The sequence below is a fragment of the Saccostrea echinata genome, unplaced genomic scaffold (assembly GCF_033153115.1).
Source record: "Saccostrea echinata isolate AGI-Se365-2 ecotype Australia unplaced genomic scaffold, CSIRO_AGI_Sech_v1 ptg000060l, whole genome shotgun sequence".
In the NCBI taxonomy this organism is placed as follows: domain Eukaryota; kingdom Metazoa; phylum Mollusca; class Bivalvia; order Ostreida; family Ostreidae; genus Saccostrea; species Saccostrea echinata.
Genome location: NW_026889809.1, coordinates 3,790,446 through 3,799,136, shown reverse-complemented (window position 1 = coordinate 3,799,136; position 8,691 = coordinate 3,790,446).

The window sequence follows — 8,691 nt, the reverse complement described above, 5'->3', positions numbered from 1 at the left end:
TATCACCTGACCTTCACTAACACCTGATCTTCCCTATCACTTGACCCTCCCATCACCTGACCTTCCCTATAACCCGACCTTTCACCTTCCCTATCACTTGACCCTCCCATCACCTGACCTTTGACCTTCCCTATCACTTGACCTTCCCTATCAGCTGACCGTCCCTATAACCTGACCTTCTCTATGACCTGACCTTCCCTATCAGCTGACCTTTCCTATCACATGACCTTCCCTGAGATCTTGCACTTTTTGAATTTTTATATTTAAATTTCTAGTAAAGAATCTCAGATTTCGATTTTAAGGAAATTTAACTGTTTTTGGCTTTATTTGACGTTAATCTTTTAGGTAGACTTTTTGGTATATAAGTCAAAACGTGGATTCGGTTATTGATTTAGAAATAACAAGATGTGTTTGTGAAACACTGATGCCCCCGTATGGCAGCTTATGGCGAAGGTTAAAGTTTCTCAAATGCAAGTCAAAATCCAGGCCAAAAGATAAAAAATGTTAAATTTGAAAGCCCTAGCTGCAACTGTTCAAAAGTTATGGCGAAGGTTAAAGTTTTTTAAAAGTAAGTAAAACATCAAGGTCAAGGTCAAAGTTGTTGGTATCTAAAGGAAGGTCTTGTCACAAGGATTACATATGTAAAGTAGGAAAGCCCTAGCACCAACCATTCAAAAGTTATGGCCAAGGTTAAAGTTTTTCGAAAGTAAGTCAAACTCCTTTGTCAAGGTCAAGGGGTCAAAGTGGTTGGTATTCAAAGGAAGGTGATGTCACAAGGATTACATGTGTGAAGTATGAAAGCCCTACCACCAACCATTCAGAAGTAATGGCCAAGGTTAAAGTTTTTCAAAAGTAGGTCAAACTCCTAGGTCAAGGTCAAAGGGTCAAAGTGGTTGATATTCAAAGGAAGGTGATGTCACAAGGATTACATGTGTGAAGTATGAAAGCCCTAGCATCAACCATTCAAAAGTTATGGCCAAGGTTAAAGTTTTTCAAAAGTAGGTCAAACTCCTATGTCAAGGTCAAAGGGTCAAAGAGGTTGATATCCACAGGAAGGTCTTGTCACAAGGAATACACATGTGAAGTTTGAAACCCCAAGCACCAACTGTTCAAAAGTTATGGCCAAGGTTAAAGTTTTTCAAAAGTAGGTCAAACTCCAAGGTCAAGGTCAAAAGGTCAAAGTGGTTGATATTCAAAGGAAGGCCTTGTCACAAAGAATACACATGTGAAGTTTGAAACCCAAAGCACTAACTGTTCAGAAGTTATGGCCAAGGTTAAAGTCTCATAAAATGTTGCAGAAGTGGGTCAAACTCCAAGGTCAAGGTCAAAAGGTCAAATATGATGGTACCCAAAGAAAGGTCTTGTCACAAGGAATACACATGTGAAATATGAAAGTCATAGCTCCGACCAATCAAAAGTTATGGGCAAGGTTAAAGTTGACAACAGACAGACAGACAAACAGATAAACAGACAAACAGACAAACAGGACAAAAACAATATACCCCCGGGATCTTTCGATCCGGGGGCATAATAAGATACTTAAACAGATAGTATTGAGAGAGAGAGAGAGCATGTAAATGTACCTTGGTTTTGCTACTATTCGTTACCAACGATAATTTATACAACATTTACCATTTTCTTATCAGGTTTTCTCCATCTACGCCTAAGTGAGTTTTTGAGTTGTTGATGATTTATTGTTAAACAAACAGTCTACATGAAAATGGATCAACTTTTTAATAGCATTGCTACGCAGTTTCTTTTAAAATCATGCCCTCTGTTTTATTTTTGTTCTCTTTGCTCTGTTTTGAATTATTTTTTCTCCAATCAATTGCGTTATCTGAGACAGCGCCAATTCTCTTGGTTTATCCCAATTTTATATTTTAAAAAATGTTTATAGAAAACAGTAATGTATAAATAAGGGTACACGTAAGAAAACATACGTGAACTATAAATAGGAATAGATTTTCAAATGTGTTTAAAGTCAAGATACATAAGATTAAAAATCGTATGCGGCTTTGAAGAATGCAGTGCCCTAACTATACACATGCAGACAATTTTAAAGTAAATTCAGAACAAAGGCCAAATTGAAATTAGCCTTTACGTCAAACCGAAATATAATTTTTATGCGCCTGCTATTAAAATAAAAATAAAAAACGATTTAAAGGGAATCAAAACATATCTCCTTTATGTATCAGGGTCAATAACTAAAAATTGATAATGATATGTATTTTCTGAAAATTGATGCACGATAGCTCACTTTCATTTCTCTGAAAAAAAGATGAATACAATACAGTTGTTCAGCGTATTACACTTATACAAAGTTCTATACAAACCAAGCCTAAAAAAGTACACTTAAAGACTGGAAAAATGTCTACCCGTATTTCATATTCTTATAGTTTAAAATAATGTTTAATTAATATTTATAAAGTATTTGTAACATGGTTAGTATTTTGTGCAAATATTGGGAGGTGCCGTCAAAATTCTATCTTTATCATTTTTTTTTTTTTTTTTTTTTTTTTGAAAAGTGTTTTTTTAAAAAAGAGGGTGGCTATGAGATTAATGATAACAGGGGTATATGTGCCCGTTTACCTCCATGTTAGTCTTAGTTAAACTCTATTATAAAATAGAAAAGAAATAAAATTCAAGTCAACCATTTTGTAACATATAGTCATTTGCAGCTTCAGAGATAGAGGATCAACATTTACCTTGTTGAAGGCTTGAATATTCCTATTTGAGCTTGTAGAAAAATAAGTCGAGTGTGTTGTGAATGTCAGTATTAATAACTTACAGTAATACACATACACACACACACCCACCCACCCACACACACACATATATACATGTATATATATATATATATATATATATATATATATATATATATATATAGAGAGAGAGAGAGAGAGAGAGAGAGAGAGAGAGAGAGAGAGAGTTAAACTTAATGTCTTTTGACCAATAGAACCCTTAAACTTTAAAAATGTCACAATTCACTAATTTGTGCTGTAATAAGCTAGTTCATGACACAGAACATATTTGCGTTCTATGGTCACTGACCTACTTTCTGCTCTTACAGCTTGTGGACTTTAAAATTATCAAAAATTCACTTTCTGAGGTATGCGTATAGATATTGATCTGATGTTTATATGGGTTTTACAGCATTGTCTCACAGGTCTGGATATATACACTTACTTAAAGTTCATCAGTCATTTTTGCTTGTCAGATAATTTTGGGAAGTTGGCCCCCCCACCACTATTGGTCACTTTAGGTTTTTTTTGTTTGTCAGAGAAATTGCCCCCCCCCCTTTTGAAACCGTTGCTACGGGCCTGGAAAATCATCAGAATTCAGTTTTCCAGACGTTGCAGGTATTATACTTACGACTTGAATACAAATCAACTCTCATTTTGATTGCCCAGAACATTTCTGAATATTCAGTTTCTTTAATAGTTATTAATTGATATTGGCTGAATTATGATTTTCATACTAATATCATTCGATTGTAAGGTCTAGTAAGAAACCTTTGATCGAAAATGGTCATGAAGGTCAAGGGCCAAAGAATATGACCACTGCTGCCTGAAATATATGAAGATATCTGATATACAAAAGATAACTTAAACATTGGTAATCAAAGATTACAAAGTTCAACAAATGTTAACTTTAACTGCAAAAAGTCTCGTACCAAACAAATGTTCTGTTAGTGTGCTACTCTAGATTCAACATTTGTGCAAGTTTTTCTAACTTTTTCTAATCAAGCATCTGGAAAATGTAAATAAGATTCAGCATCTGAAGCAAGTCTGATGTGAGCATCCCTAGGTGAATTATCTATGCAAGTTTGGTCAGAATAAGAATTAGTACCGTGTAAGATTTACATTATAGTCACCTGTAAATAAACTTATTCATTCATCTAGAGAATGTAAATCATATCCAGAATCCAAAGCAAGCCTGGTATTTTCATTTTTACATGAATTATCCATTCAAGTTTGGTCCAGGTAGGGCTTATAGTTACTTGGGAATGGACCTGCTCTAAAAACTTGAACCTGTTCACTTATCTGGAAAATGTAGGTCGAAACCAGTTTCTGAAACAAGTCTGGTAGTATGCATTCCCTAGAAAACATGCAAGTTTAGTCACCATATGTCTTGTAGATTTGAACCTGCTCCAAAAACTTAACAAGAGGCCCAACGCCTTAACGGTCACCTGAGTATAAAACAACAATCCATAGAGGATCCATAGAGTATAAAATAAACTGCTAGAAGAAGCTTTTGTAAATCTTTGATCATCCATTGTGGCCCCACCCTATCCCCAGAGTCATGATTTGAACAAACTTGAATCAATACTGCCTGAGGATGTTTCCATGTAAATATAACCAATCATGGCTTTGCTGTTTTTGTGAAAAGAATTTTTTCAAGATTTTTCCTACGATTCCAACAAAAACTTTCATTGTCCATTGTGGTCCCACCTTACCCCTGGGGAATGGGGATCATGATTTTAACAAACTTGAATCTACACTACCTGAAGATGTTTCCACATAAGTTTCATCTTTCTAGGCCCAGTGGTTCTGGAGAAGATTTTTCCATTGTATTCCCATGCAAAAATTTGATCATCCATTGTGGCCCCACCCTGGGGGTCATGACTTGAACAAACTTGAATCTACACTGGCAGAGGATACTTCCATATAAGTTTCATCTTACCTAGTCCAGTGGTTCTTGAGAAGAAGACTTTTAAAAGTTACCATAAATTTTTCACTAATTCTTAATTATCTCCCCTTGGAAGAAGGTGTGGCCCTTCATTTGAACAAATTTGAATCACCTTTAACCAAGGATACTTTGTGACAAGTTTGGTGGAAACTGGCCAAATGGTTCTTGAGAAGAAGTCGAAAATGTGAAAAGTTTACGCACGACGTACACCGGCACGACGACGGACAAAAACAGATAGCAATAGGTCACCTGAGTGACTAAGGTGACCTAAAAATGGCCCCTATAGTTACTTGAGAAAAGACCTGATCGAAAAATGTTAACCTGTTCACTCACCTGGAAAATTTAGGTCAGATCCAGCATCTGGGGCAAGTCTAGTAGTGTGCACCCCCTAGATGCATCATACATGCAAGTCTGCTCCAGGTAGGGCTTATAGTTACATGGGAATGAACCTGCTCCAAAAACCTTAACCTGTTCATTCATCCAGAAAATGTAGGTCAGATCTAGAACACGAAGCAAACCTTCTATTTTTAATCCCTACATGTATCTTCCATTCAAGTTTAATCTAGGTAAGGATTACAGTTGGGATTGGACCTGTTCAAAAAACTTCAACCTGTTCATCATCTGGAATATGTAGGTCAGATCCAGCGTCCGAATCTGGTCTAGTAGTGTGCATCCCTAGATGTCGTATACAATGTATGCCAAGTTTGGTCACCATAGGGTTTATAGCTACTTGAGAATGCACCTGTTCCAAAAACTTAAACCTGGTCACTCATCCGTAAAATGTAGGTTAGATCCAGCATACAAATTATGTCTGGTAAGGTGCACCCTGCACCCCTAGATGCATGATCTCTGCAAGTTTGGACCAAGTAGGGCTTAAAGTTTTTACATGGTCCAAAAATATTAACCTGGTCATTCTTATGGAAAACATTGTCTGAAAAATACAGCATTGAAACCTGAATGATACAATTAAACTTACTAGATGCTTCATTCATGCAATCTGGATCAATAGAGGGCATAAAAATACTTTAAAAGAAAACTACTCAAAAAAAAATAATAATCTGGGATGCCGATGTAGACACTGATGCTAAGGATATTAAATGATGTCCTCGAGCTTCATTGAAGTGAGCTAAAAAAGCTACTTGACTATTAATTTTCACACTTGCACCAAAGGAAAATCTGATGAAATGCATGCCTGGGATTTTTAGTACATATTGTAAGAAATTAGGTCAAGAGCATACATGCATACACAGTTGTATGATACATAGTACACAGTGCATGTTGCCCGGTATTATATTTTAACTTGGGGAGAATGTTCCTGTTTTATCTCTCATCAAACATGAATAATAACTACCCTGTGCTCAGCTGGGATGACAATTCATTTAGATAAAACTCATTCTATTTTGCACAATTCGAAATAAATGTACCAGTAACGAATGCCAATGTCCACGTCAGTATTTATTACTTATCTACTCAATCAACAAAATGATTAAATATAACTCATTATCAAACATCAACATGTGTTTGATATTTGCTTTCCTATCCATCACAAACATAAGAAAATTTCATTGGTAAAAAGATCATTTAGTATGCAATATGAACAGCATAATAAATTTAAAAAGAAAAATGTTTATCACTGAAGGTGAATGAAATCTGAACCCTCTTTTTGATGATCCACCCCAATGTTTTCTCTCACAACACTTTATATCTTCCTTTGTTGATAGGTTGGTATGAAATGTCATGTGATTAGAGCATAAAAGAACTGATTTAGAGGATTTTACGCAATACAAATAAATAGTATAAATCAGATACATCAATAATATGACCTATATAATTAAAAAAAATTATTGTAATGTCAAACAATTTTTGTCATCCTACATGTACATTGTGTTCCTTGATGAGACGAGTGATATATTAAGATTTACCAGTTGTGTAAGTTCGTCCTTGATAAGTCGAGTAATATATTAAAACTAACAAGTCATATAAATTCGTCCTTAATGAGTCGAGTGATATATTAAAACTAACGAGTCATATAATTTGTCCTTGATGAGTCGAGTGATATGTTAAAACTAACAAGTCATATAAATTCGTCCTTGATGAGTCGAGTGTTATATTAAGACTTACCAGTTGTGTAAGTTCATCCTTGATGAGTTGTGTGATACATTGAGACTTACCAGTCATACAAGTTCGTCTTTGATGAGTCGAGTGATATATTAAGACTTACCAGTTGTGTAAGTTCATTCTTGATAAGTTGAGTGATGCATTTAGACTTACCAGTCGTACAAGTTCGACCTTAATGAGTCGAGTGATATATTAAGATTTACCAGTTGTATAAATTCATTCTTGACGAGTCGAGTGACATATTAAGACTTACAAGTCGTATAAGGTTGTCATTGATTAGTCCAGTGATATATTAAGACTTACCAGACATACAAGTTCGCCCTTGATGAGTCGAGTGATATATTAAGATTTACCAGTTGTATAAGTTCATTCTTGAGGAGGCCAGTGATATATTAAGACTTAGCAGTCATATAAGCTCGTCCTTGATGAGTCAAATGATATTTAAACAATAAAATGCTTTCTTTGGTTGTTAGTTTGGGAATTAATGTTGCAGCTGTTGCAGAAAAAATGCAAAAAAAACGCGTAAGCGTGTGATGTAATTTTTTTCTGCAATAGCTGCAATGTTAATTTTAATTAATATTTATATCTGATATCTGTAAAAGAAATCATCTTAAGTTGGATTAAGAAGATTAAACATTGTATTATTGATATGTACACCATTGTACGTTTCATTGATGGAACAGCCACTGCTCAAGAAATCTTTATAGGTGATATGCTTATTGCTTTTTATTGAATGATAAACAGCAATGGTTTTCTTAAGAAATAAAGGAGAAGATATTCAGTGGATGTAAATATATAAAGATTTACCAGTCGTATAAGTTCGTCCTTGATAAATCATAAAATATTTCCTTCTATGGTTTCTTATCAGGTTTTCTCCATCTACGCCTAGTGAGCTTGTTACCGTACAGTAATCATTTATTGTTAAACAAACACTTTATAATTTATTTATTAGCATTAAATGCAACCCCACTTTGGGCCCAAACTTTTTTAAAATACGATACTAGTATCAAAATTAAATTAGATTAAAATTATTTAATTTTTTTTTCAATGTTTAATCAAGTACACTTCTTGGGACAGCGCCAATTCTCAAATTTTTAGTCTTGGTTTATTCCAGTTTTATAACAAAAAAAATTGTTTATAGAAAACAGCATAGAATATTAATAAAAGGGTAAACTTAAAAAAAACATACGTGGACTATAAATAGGAATAGATTTTTAAAATAAAAAAAAAGAAAAAAAAGTTGTGTTTAAAGTCAAGGTACACAAGATTAAAGATCAAACTTGGCTTTGAAGAATGCAGTGCCCTAAATATGCACATGCAGAAAATTTAAAAGAAGTTTCAGAACAAAAGCCTATTTGAAATTAGCGTTTACGTCAAAGCAAAATAAAGATTTAAATTTTATGCGCTAGTTACTCAAATAAAAACGATTTAAAAGGAATCATTTATATACCAGGATCAATAACTAAAAATTGATAATGTTGTAAATTTTCTGAAAATTGATGCACGATAGCTCCTTTCATTTCCCTGAAAAAGAAATGAAAACGATACAGTTGTTCAACGTTTTACACTTATACAAGGTAAAGTTCTATTCAAGCTAAGCCTATCACAAACTGACCAATTACTGCGCAATCTCAAACCGGAGAGGCGTAATTACATCCAAATCAGCTTAAACAGATATGTGAAAACGCTGAATTATCAACTTTTATGAATTAAGGATAATTGCATTTAAATTTACATACATTTCATTTTTTTCCGACTAACCGATTACAGATTTTCTAACCGATTACTATCGTTCCGACCGAGTAATCGGTTAACCGATTACAAATTGCCATCCCTAACTTATATATATATATATATATATATATATATATATATATATAT